The sequence below is a fragment of the Puntigrus tetrazona genome, chromosome 5, assembly GCF_018831695.1.
Source record: "Puntigrus tetrazona isolate hp1 chromosome 5, ASM1883169v1, whole genome shotgun sequence".
In the NCBI taxonomy this organism is placed as follows: domain Eukaryota; kingdom Metazoa; phylum Chordata; class Actinopteri; order Cypriniformes; family Cyprinidae; genus Puntigrus; species Puntigrus tetrazona.
Genome location: NC_056703.1, coordinates 26,910,349 through 26,923,495, shown reverse-complemented (window position 1 = coordinate 26,923,495; position 13,147 = coordinate 26,910,349).

The following is a 13,147-nucleotide window of genomic DNA, read 5'->3' as shown; positions in this document are numbered from 1 at the left end:
TACTGGATGGGGTTATTGTCTGTGCGTGGGGCTCAAATAACTAAACAATGAATGTGAGCCCCCCCACCAAACACACACACACACACACACACACCACCACCACCACCACCCGGCTTATACCAACCATCTGCCAGCACGCCTCGGAGTCAGCTGTTCACCCTATTATGTGACCTGTTGCGGAATCCATGCACACTCTGCTATACTCTCTATTTCACTAGTCACACCCCTACTACATTTGTATTTCATATAGGCTATATAGTCTCTCTCTCTCTCTCTCTACACACACAGACACACGCATATATATATATATATATATATATATATATATATATATATATATATATATATATATATATATATATATATATATATATATATACACACCACTGTTTCGTATATACATACAAAATAGTAAAAAACTAATAATTCCAAACTGGCGCACCACCGGGCAGCTTATGTTTTCCCAGTAATTGTGATTCGTATAAAGTTGTAGCCAACGATTTGCTCGATAGAAAGTATGAGGCTCCATCCGTAACCGCGCCCCAAACCGCGCCCTTTGGGGAGAGCGAAGGAAAACTGAACCGTTTGACGCGAATTTTACAATATTTATCAAACATTTATTCGCCTTAAACACGTTAGCCGAGGGTGTTGTAGGCGAATTATATTTCTAAGCTTTAAAAAAACGTGACTTAAAATTTTCCACCTCGTAATCGTTCATCGCTTTATCATTATAAAGTTGTCGATTTATAGCACAGCTTTTTTTATATTCGTATGGTCTTTCGAGAGATACAATATAATAATAGGAGAATGACGTTTTGCCAGCAGGTGTTGAGATTTATAGTGAAAGCAGAGCTCAACGTAGCTGGGGATTCATGTACAAATAAAATTAATATTGCACGTAAATAAGCTACACAATTTAATTTTCTGCAATTAAGCAAAGGCGGTGCGATTTGTTTTAAAAAAAAATGTAATGTCTTTAAGAGAGCAACAACAGCCAGACCCAAGCGGAATTAGAGGCTAACAAAAACAGTCATAATAATAATAAAGTAACCTATACATAACCAGGAAACAAGCAGCAAAATTATATTCACCCAATCAGATTTTTCTTAATTCAGGCACTTCAGTTTTTTTAAACACATCATATTAACTTAACATAAACGTTTAGCAAAATATCGTACGCTTCAAAACAGGGAGCAGATCTGTAACTTTACATTTCTATAGTGTATTGTTTTTTTTCCGATAATGGGAAATTAGCATCTTTTAAAAGAAGAATGCGCACAAAGCGCTCCGTTTGCCGTAATTAGCTTTATTTATTTATTATTTTTTCACACAGGCTACACGTTTATATGTGTTAGTGCTTAATACGACAGCCTCCACGGTGTTTCACGGTAGTTTCAGACATACGCGATGTTAATGTTTTGTTAATATTGCTAATACGCCAATTAGCAGTTTATAAATGCGTTTATTTATTTGCGATAGGCTGTTCATATCGAGCCCTTTTCGATGCATCTTCGTCTCTCGGCCGCCATATGGTTCATTAAAGGTAGGACTTAACGTTTATGAACAATGAATTGTATTTCGACAGAGAAGTACCTACTATGAAGTCATTATGCCCACACTTTGTACTTAAGTTCGGTTATTGAATTTGGAACACAGAACTGTCACTGGTGCCATTAAACATTACGCCCTGCGTAGCTGCCCTTGTTAAACAGCCACGTGCTCTGCGTCCTCCTCAGTAATTCTAACGTGTCTATAGTACGTCTCTTCCAAAAGCCTGCTATTGGTGATTGAGCGGCGCCTCGTGGTACCATCGCAGAGAGGCAGAAAATCATAGCCGAGTCTCTGACACTTGATAAAAATGTTCTATATATTTCATCTTAAAACGTAACGTTTCAAATATCTAGGGGAAGATGTGTTCTCAAGAAAAAATATATGTTTACTTTTAAAATTGTAACACATTTAGCCAATCAGCCAATGGGTTATTAAGGGAAATAAAAGATTTGGTTGCTTAGTCATTGCAGAAACTGAAAATGTATTTAAAGGCAATAAGAATGCTCATATGCTGGTGGGCTATATGAATAATATATGAACATACTTAATTGCCCATCTGTTAATCAATGATATGTCTTAATAGCAACACTGAAATCATAGTAAATTATTTAACTCTGATACATAGAAAAAACGTAGGGGTCATCTTCCTCAGAGGTCATCTGACATCATTTTACCCTACAAGTTAGAACAAGTTTGTAAAATTCTAGACTTTTGTCTTTCTAGAATTTTGTATTGATTAAGAAAATACTATTAAGACAAACTTTGGAAAATTAGTATTTACGTCACTCAGACAAGTATGTTTAATGTAGTTGTTTTGACAGCGGAAAACAAGATACATTTCTAGTCTCACTATTACTGGTTCTTCAGACATTCCTCTTTAAAAGAACTATCTGTTTAAATTGACCTACATTTAATGTGTACAATTGAACAATTTACTCCTGGTGCAGTATCTCTGTAACGGAACCATATATAATCTGCATCCCATAGACAGACTCTTGATCCTATCCTTTGAAATGCTTTTCCCAGCCTTTAATGTAGCTAGTTCCAACTGTTGCTCATTTGGGAATCCACTTCAACATGAATTTCAGATGGTAAAATTCATTTTAACGTGGATTTAAATATGGATCCAGTATGAAACATGTTCTGGTGGCATTTTCTTGAATATTAGTAGCCAAGATGGTTTGTACCCTTCCTTGTACTCATTCTGCAACTTTCATCCTACATTAAGTCATCATTGAAATTGAGAGGGCCTGTTACAGAGACAACCATGCATGCCCATGCCCATGCCATGACATAGCCTCCACCATGCTTTACAAATGAGGCTGTATGCAAAGAAACTTTTACATTTCCCTTTGTTCTCCACTTTTGCATTTCCCCCCATGTTGCCTTTTTAGTGTATGTCAGATGTTTTTGTCTAGCATCTGTAATTCTATGTCAAAAGTCTCCTGTGGACAATAGATCTGCCATAGCATCACCCTAGCTTTCAAGTATCTAGGGAAGATGTCCCTGTAACAAAGGGGCTCAGACATAGGTAAGATAAAAGTCTTTTATTTATTTCAACACTTAGTGAGCAGATGTTAATCAAGTTGGAGAAGGTTCAGGTAAGTGAGCTGACCATATAATAGTTTCACCATTTCATCGTTGATGGCCTTGAAGTAACAGGTCTTGTAGGATGACTGGAGTAGCAAACACTTTGGCAGATACAGATACTGGAGTCACTTGGAGAACTAGAAGGAACACATGAGGTAAGTAAAAGGTAGTTAGTTGCTGATGTGGTTTCCAAACTCTTGATTTCTCCATGTCCTTCATTTCTTTAGCTCTACTAGCATCTCAAAAACAGCTCCCAAGAAGTTACAGACAAAGTACAGAGAGATTAATCCAGATAATGAAATGCTCACAGTTTAAACAGGCAGGAAATCATAATAACAAGACAATCCAAAAATGAAGAGAACCCTAAGGAAAATCCAAACACCAAGGTAAATAACAGTCCGTTAGGTTAAGAAACAGATACCGCAACACATCTAGACAAAAAAGAACCCAACAAGTAAAACAGAACCAAAAAACTTCACTGTGGCCAAGAAACATAACAGAATGGCAAAAAGTAAAGGAAGAAACAGAGAAGAAAAATCAAATGCTGATATTCTTAGCTGGTTAAACACCTTTGTGTTGAATCACCCCATAATAAAATGTGGCATTCTGTAGAAAACTAGGAAACTATGACAAAGAACAAGACAGGCAACCAAATTCAAAACAGGTTGATATTGTAACCAATCACACTCCCCCTGAAAGGCAAAACCTTGTAACGCAGACGAAGGGTGGAGCCAGGGTTGAACAGATGAAGGGAGCAACCAAGGAGGAGCCCGGAACAGAGGGAGATGGGAGAAGCTCCAGAGCTCAGCTAGGAAGACGAGTCATGGTGGAGCCAATGGAGGGAGGAGTCATTGTGGAGGAAGGACTGACAACATTAGGGGTGCAACTGATTGAGACAGAGCAGGTTTGAGAGGAGCCCAGGGTGGAGAGAGGGAGCTGCAGAGGTGATGGGGACAATTCAGAGAGCCAAGGCGAAGGAGAAGGCTGTTGTACCTGGAGTGACAGAGGACCAAGGTGGAACAGGAAGGAGGAAGTAGCCCTCCCGACTTGAGGGCAGGTTGACAACTGAGGCAGAGCCAAAAGTACAAAGGAGCCTGTTGTATCTGGTGGAGTGAGGGTCGCAGTGGAGACCGACACACACTAGCTGGAGGCAGAGACAAAGGATCCTCCAGCCTCAATGCAGATGGAGACTGGCAGATCTACAGTGAACCCACAACACAGATGGTTGACTGAAGATGAGCTGAGGTGCTGACAGGAAGCAGCGGCAGAGGCATAAATAATGACAGAGGACCCAGGAGAGGGAGGTTGGGTGGGAGGCCATAAAAAGAGGGGTCCTCCAGCAAGGAGAATACCACCAGCAGACACCAATCTCTGCTCCCAGCACTGGACGAGACAAGTAATTCAAAATGAGTAGAAAGTACAGGACAGATTGACAGTTTGGGGCTGACAGATGGTTCAGACGTGAGTATAATGTCTGCATATATATTCTCTGAGTTCCCTTAGTGGTGATGCAATGAGTGGGGCTTTCCTCCACACTCCCACTCTTCATTGTTTTATCTACCGCTATGTGCGCTGTGGCTGGCTCTCACATCTGGTCAGACATTGCATGAGGCTCTGGCTCTTTCTCTGGCAATGGCTCTTCAGTTATGGCTGGCTTTGGCTCTCCATCTGTGGTGGGCTCAGTCAGGAACAGTAGAAACGTGCACAAGCAGTCGTTCAGGAAGGTGGTCCATTGTGTAAGACCCAGGAATACTTGCAAGTGCTCTTTGAGGAAATAGTTCCCCTACTCTAAGCTGAGCAGGATGACAGCAGCAAAGTGATCCATGAACAAACAACAGCAAACAAAGCCTGTCAAAAACATGATGTATATTTTTCCTTTTGTGGTCAAGCCTTTTGTCACATGACTCCTCTGTGCCCTGTCACACAGTATTTGTTAAGTAAATCAGAAAGTCCTGTGCCTGTATTCTTAAAGATTCTAAGAATCCTCTCAGAGTGCTCCTATTTTAGCTTAAAATTTCTAGCTATAACAGTCTTTTGGTCTGTAATTGGTTGGTTGTCCCAGAAGGAAATAAAAGAGCGTTTTTACCTTTGACTGGTCCCTCCGTCTCTCTCCTTCTCTCTTTTACACACATACTACGTATATATATTCTTGAAATGAACAGTGACAGTTGCATTTTTCCACTTGCTAAATATGTTAATGTAGTGATTATTTCTATTTTTGGCACTATGACATTTATGGGTGTTTGTCGAGATGTTAGCGGTTCTCTAGTAAGCTTGTTCATAAACGTGATCTCTGATTTAATGTCTTATTGTCTTATTAACTCACTGTCATGTATTGTGTGCAACACAAGGAAACCCTGCTAAGGAAAGTCTTAAGTGCAATGCTCTCTTGCGCCAAATGCTAATTCCGTATATGTTTTGACAAATACGAACAATGTCATTATTTTTCATGAATCCAACATCCAGTCGTGCAAGAAAACGTGCAATCTAAAACATTATCAATAAGGGAAGCAGTCTTTCGCTATTGCTAAATGTTTAATTGAAATATTTCCTATATAGTTACACGATCGTCCCATAAAGCAAATATAATTTTGTCGTATTCCTAATGATCCCGAAAGACGACTAAAATTGTTCACTGCAAAAACATGCTAACAAACACAACATTTGGGATTAAACATGTAAGTTTTCTTGACTTTTATAATACTGTACTCACAGTGACATAGCTATGCTGGTTTTAGCCAACACACTACTGAACATTCATCAAAAAATTTGTCCATCTGTACCGCTCCAGGTTTTGTAGGCTTTGAGGAGTCTCAGGTGTAATGCTAAGACAGAAAGTTGATGAGGTACATTATATTGGCAAAAATATTCGCTCACCTGCCTTGACTCACATATGAATTTAAGTAACATCCAATTTGTAATCCATAGGGTTCAATACGTCAGTCCAGCCTTTGCAGTTATAACATCTTTAACTCTTCTGGAAAGGCTGTCCACAAGATTTTGGAGGGTGTTTATGGGAATTTTTGACCATTCTTCCAGAAGCACATTTGTGAGGTCACACACTGATGTTGGACGAGAAGGCCTGTTTTTCAGTCACCGCACTAATTAATTCCAAAGGTATCTAAAGGAAGGGGCCAGCTCCAAACTGGTCCCGCAAAGTTGGGAGCATGGAATTGTCCAAAATGTCTATGCTGAAGCATTAAGAGTTCCTTTTACTGGAACTAAGCCCAGCTCCTGGAAAACAATCCCACACCATAATCCCACCTCCACCAAACTTTACACTTGGCACAATGCAGTAGGACAAGTACTGTTCTCCTGGCAACCACCAAACCCAGACTTGTCCATCAGATTGCCAGATGGGGAATCACGATTCAGCACTCCAGAGAACTAGTATCCACTGCTCTAGAGTCCAGTGGCGGCGTGCTTTACAGCACAGAATCCAACGCTTTACATTGCACTTGGTGATGTATGGCTTGGGTGCAGCTGCTCGGCCATGGAAACTCATTCCATGAAGCTCTCTGCACACTGTTCTTGAGCTAATCTGAAGGTCACATGAAGTTTGGTGGTCCGTAGTGATTAACTCTGTCGAAAGTTGGTAACGTCTTCGCACTATGCGCCTCATCATCCATTACACCTGTGGCCATGGAAGTGATTGGAACACCAGATTCTGATTATTTGGATGATTTTGGCAATACAGCGTAGTTATAAATATCAGGATACTGCAGGTGAGGAAACCTATCTGTTCCTTTATTGATAAATGTTAAAAACACGCTAGGTTCTTTTGCCTTAAAACTCATGCTGTTACCATTCATTTCATTTACACTCCTGGCTGTTCTTACCTGCCAGTGTGGTGAAGTAAACAAAATATATGCTTGTCTTTCTTATGGGCTTATTGGTTGCTACTTTCAGTTTCGTGTGATTAGCCACCCATATATATTCCATGTACCCTTAGCTTCAGCCATCTCGGATGTTACTCCTGTGTTCCTGGCCATCATAAACATTGCACTTGAGCTTTCTTCCTTCCTTCCCTCAGCACTGGTTTTTACAGAGCCTGTTCCATTCCATGACTCTGCTCTGAAACTGACTCCTGCCCAGGACCCCTTAGATTCAAATACAGAACCAGCTTCAGTTCTGGAGCCTCCAGTCTATGAACCTGTTTCATTCTAAGTTTATTAGTTAATTCCAGAGTTCACTTCAGTCTATGCATTTGCTCAAGAGTCAGTTCTGGTCTATGAGTTCCCTCCAGTCCACTACAGAGTCCATTCAATTCCAGAATCAGAGGTTTTACACTGCAGAACCTCTCGAGGGGTTGGCATCTGATTTAGCTCCTTTCTGGGTGAAGACTCACTTCTGAACTCTTTGCCTGTTCTGTCACCGCCAAGGAGGCTTTTCTTAAAGTCTCTATTTGCCCTGTCACAGCTAGGAAGTTCGTACCTGAATTCTCAGTCTCCCCTGACATGACCAAGGAGGTATTTCAGAACTCTCTGTTTGTTCTGTTACTGCTGTAGAGGACACTGTTAACCTTTCTGTGCTCTCTATTCCACACCAGTCTGAGGCGTCTTGGTGGTCTCCTCCTCTGAAGTGGTCCTCAGCTCCATCAGCTCCAGCTGGTGGTGTTTCTTGTTTTTTTCCTTCTGTGTATTATTATTATTTATTTATTTATTTATTTTTATTAAAAGCTTCACTTGGATTGTCTTCTACAAGGTTTTTGGCTACCTGGCCCGTTGACCTCTCTGATCTTCTGGTTCCGCCTCTTTGGATCGGCTTCTGGGTGTCGCCCAGTCCTTCTAAGCTCCACCCTGGTTCCTCCAACCATCAACTTTACCATGGTATTGGGCTCTGAATTCTCAATTTTACTGTCTTTCAACCACTACCTCCACCTGAGCCTCTGCCCTCCGTCCTTCTTTCTATTTTCTACTTTTGTGGTGTGAGGTCATGCCTTCTGAAAGGGAGAGCTAATACCACAATTATGTTCAGTTTAATTCTTGTCATGTCAATTATGACAATTATAAAACATGTTCAAGCATCTTGTGGTGCTATCTTAAGTTATACACTGACATTTATATTTGAAAGCTTACATTTATTATTTATTATCATTTTATTATACATTTTGTCATCTGATGTAGCGTTTTGTCAAATAATGATGCAGAAAATATGTTCCATAGGCTACTATAAAAAAATGACTTACGTAACAGTGATAAAGAATATATTGTTGCAGTTGAGTGCTTGTCTGTTTTTTAATTCAAAACGTACTATCTTCTGTTTACTCAGTTACTTTGAGTAAACCTTCCCAGACAATCCAAAATTCAGTCGACAGAAGTCATTGCAAAAGCGGAGGGTGCCGTCCAGTTTTGGGACCATCACAATGGGGGATGGACCACAGAATACGGGATGACTTGATTACCCCCAACTTAAGCATTTGTTGAACTTCCTCCTCTGTAGCTTGCCGACGAGCCTCTGGGACCCGGTAGGGCTGCTGCCGGACGATGATTTCTGGACTTCTTGTGCTCGATGACGTTGGTCCGCTCTGGGCGAGGAGAGAACACATCAGAGAACTGACTGATCAGGTGCTGGAGCTACCCATTCTGGGCACCCGATAGATGTTGGTTGACATCGACAACCATGGGGGCTCGGAAGACATGAGAGCAGCTAGCTGGTCCTCGTTCCCTACCTATCTCTACAGCAGTTTAATATGGTAAACCTGGTCCGTTTGGCACAGACCAGGCTGATGCAGGTGGTACGTGACTGGCCCAATCTTTTCTAGTACCAAATACGGACCCTGCCAGGTGGCCAGGAAATTGCAGCTGGCAGTAGGGACGAGGACCATTACTCAGTCTCCAGGATGGAATTCCCGTGTTTGGGCAGCCTGGTTGTAATAGCGCTGTTGGGCCTGTTGTGCCTAACAAAGGTGTTGACGGCATGACCCAGTCAATCCTCTCCCTCATCTCCTTTACTTGCTCGAAGATGCTTTGATGGGCTGCCAGCTGTTGTTCCCAAGCCTCCTTGGTGATATCCAAGAGGCCACGGGGCTGCCGACCAAAGAGGAGTTGGAAGGGGGTGAAGCCAGTTGAGGCCTGGGGAACTTCCCTGATTTTGAACAAGACGTATGGTAGCATGAAGTCCCATTCTCTTTTGTCTTCGGCAAATACCCATCTTAACATTTGTTTGAGGGTCTGGTTAAACTGTTCCATGAGCCCATCGGTTTGTGGATGGTATACTGTAGTCCTCAACTGCTTTACCTTTAGCTGTTGACAGAGGTCAGACATTAGCCGCGACATGAAGGGGTACCCTGATCAGTCAGGATCTCGGCTGGGATGTTGACTCTGCTAAACAGCAGGAACAGTTGCCTCTCAATGGCTTTTGCGGTGGCTTTTCTCAGGGAAACTGCCTCTGGATAGCGGGTGGCATTTTTCCTTCCCCCTCTGCTGGGCGACACAGTAGAGCAGACCATTTTTGACGACAAAGTGCGGGAGAGGATGGGACACTGGTTGCACATCTTGGCCCTCGATGGTGCGAACCTGGGGCCTGCAGTGCTTCAGGCAGTTGTCATCCTTCTGCTCCTTAGCAAATGAGCTCCCTCCCGTGACCTGCTGAAAGACATCATAAAACAGATTAGGATTTTGGGAAGGGGACTCACCAGGGTCAAACCCTGGCCAGTCTCTTCTGACCAGCACCGGCAGGTCCTTCAGGATTCCCACCTCTACGGGCCAGGTGCCAACTGCAGCCGCGATATTCACCCTCCAGGCAGGCACTTGTCTGTTGTCCCTGTACACACAGGTAATCGGAAAGGACAGCTTGCTTTCTCCCTGTGGGGCTAGGACGTTCGGCCAAACCACCATGTCAAAGTCACCATGCTGTATGAGTCGAAAAGAGTGTGGAACGAATTCCCATTTACCTTAACTTCAGCTTCTGGCACTCCTGCTGGTGGGTCGTGGTGCACAATGCAGCCCGGTGGGCATGGGTTTGACGCGTGCAGAGGGAACCGACGGCCTGCCTACTGGTCACAGAGTGCCCTCCGCCACGCTGCTCCTGGACCATCCTCCGGGTAAACTATGGCGCTCGTTCCACAGGCTCCTGGTGTTGGCGGCCTCAATGAGCTCCAGAGTGGTATTCGGATTCCTCATGTGCACCGCCTTTTGGTGAGTTCAGGGAAGAGCTCGCAGGAATTTATGAACCACGACATGCTCCACCACCTGACTGGCTGATGGGGCTCCCTCTAGCAGTCAGTGTTGGGTCAGGCGAGAGAGTTTGGCAGCTTGTGCTCGGGCTGGCACCCGAGTGTTATATTCCCAGCCGTGAAACAAACAGCCTGTGATGGGTGTGACCAGGTGCTACTCGTGAGTAACCAGGGCAACTCTAATTATTCCTTGGGACGCTCGTCACAATATATTGTGATGGGGTGAAGAATCACGTGACAAGGAGAGCTCAAACACAAACCCAGCAAACAAACGTGCCTAGTGGGGCTTTTCAAGCCAGTCCTAAATGGGGAGCAGCTGTGACCGATCAGCCGATCAGTGATGGGTACGGCCAGGTGCTCCAGGTTGGTTTCCAGGGTGAAGCTGCTTGATTCTCGGGATGCTCGTCACAATATATATATATGTTTTGGTTCAGGCACCATTCAGTATTGTGCCTACACTGGATGTGAGTGGCTCAATGCAAAGCGAGAAAGACAACATATCTAACACTACATGGCAAATCCCAAACAGTAAACTGCTGCCTTTTTCTATTTGTGACAAATAGTTTACAACGTTTGCTTTTGTCGCATTCCAGTGTAGACAGCTTCAAACTGATGCAGCATAGTGTAGACACTGTGTTAATTCCAAGCATTCATTAAAACAATTACTTGTTGCATCTCTGAGAGAGGATTTTGAAAGTGCAAAGTCCTTTTTTTCCTTTTGTCATGATTAAAATGCTGTAGTTGCCTCTCATTTCATATGGAAAGGACCTTAGTTTGTTTATATGAAGATATTTCTTTTACCTGTGTAACGTAAGTATTTGATTTGGGGTTTGTTTTAATTTCACTTAATTTCAATGCAGTTTTGTTATACTTCAATTTCACAAATATGCAGCAATAGCCCAATAAAATTACGCTTTTTCATTTACTGTATAAATTGTCTTTAATCTCATTTTGTAAAAAAAAGTGAGATCACCGAATTTATTGTGAATCGAACCAATTCAGGAGTTAAGTGAATCTTTACATCCCTGTAGGCTATTTAAAACGTTGCAGGTTAACGTTGCAGACTAAAGGCCCTGATATACTTCGAATGAAATCGAAGAACAAATTGAAATGGTTTAATTTTGAACAAAATCAGTCCATTTTGTCAGGCCATTGTTTTAGCTCCTGAACACCTTTGGGCTACCATTGGTCCACAAAGGTTACGCAATTGATGTGTGTGTTCTGAAACGTCACCTTCTTTGACGCAGGATTTTTTCTTTCCGGTTTGTTTCTCATTCAGTTAAGGTCAGGCAAGGGAGCAACATCTTCAAGTCACTACTGTATATATACACAGCTGAGCTGCCAAAGAAATTACAACGAAGCTTGTGTAAGCCATGAAAAGAATGAAAGGAATGGTAGCAAGCAAATAAATATGATACCATACTGCTGCTGTCACTGATGTTTATTCAAAGCAAATTTAAAATGTATACAATAAATAAACCTTTGATTTTAATCAAACTTATAGGCTACGTGCAAGCGTTGTGTTATGTTTACATTAATCTAAACTCCGCCTCCAGCTGCACAGGGGTGTCCGAATGTTCAGAAACAGAATACAGTCACTCAGCCTTTCAAACTTCTTTTTGCCCTCAAACGTAGAATGAAAAAGAAGTTTGTCTGACGTATATCTGGGCCTTAACCATTAAGCATTAACTACTGATGACTACAAAAGGGATTGTTGCATGTACACAACACAGTAAGCTTGTTCGTTTTCTGCTTATTGTTTTTTCTGACTGCATAGTTCAATACATTGCTGGATATGACAACGGCAATGTGGACTGATTGTCCATCCTGTCCCTGCCTTTTACTTCTACAGAACCCCATACAAAGCCTGAATTTATTGACTGTTTACTTGCAATAAATTAAATGTATTTGCTGCTGTCCACTGTTATGATTACCATTAAGGAGTTGAAAGAACAAAAAATGAGCATCAAATCAACCGGTGAACTGAAACTACATTAGGGAAACAACAATAAAAATAACAAAACAGTAAGTTAAAGTTACACCACATGCTTTAAGAAGCGTTTCCTCATTTGAATATGGTAGGAAAGCCCACCCTGGCTCAATTTTCTTGCATCCCACGTTCTGGTCACAAGCCTATACAAGAACTTAAGACATGAGTACATTTAGCCGAAGAACATCAGGAATTGACAGCAATAATACACAAACATTCTGTTATAATGTTCATATTGTCATTATTACATGTTTTCTCACATTCATCCAGATAATATTATGTCTATTTTCATGTACTGTTATTGACTAATTTACCACTAGATGGCATGCAAGTTTCTTAGTATGACATAAGTGGAGTGGTAATGCGGAACATATTCATATAGTGATGCAGGTCTCTTAATTCCAAACACTGATTTCTTTTTTCAAAAAACTACATTTTATTTTGATACATTTAGACTGAATTTAGAAGTCGGTAAACAACAGCAAAGGCTGGTTTGTCTTACTCATTTCCAATGGCCTTCAGTAAATTCTCTGTGAATTGATTGATCTTCAAATTTTGCTCCAGGGCTCTCATTTATCAACAGAGCATACACACAGATGTATGCATAATGAGCGTGTAAACATATTTCACACAAAAAAAAGAGAGTGTGTTTCCTGCGTCCTTTAATTGGAAATACTCTATTAGTAATTTCAGAGTATAAGCTAGACAGTTGCATAAGCTTATGAGAAAGACATGTATTCTACTTTTAAACTAAAAAATAGGAAAATAGGAAAAAAAAATATCTACTTATCAGAAATATTTAAAATGACATATATACTTGACTAGAAAAAGTCTAATAT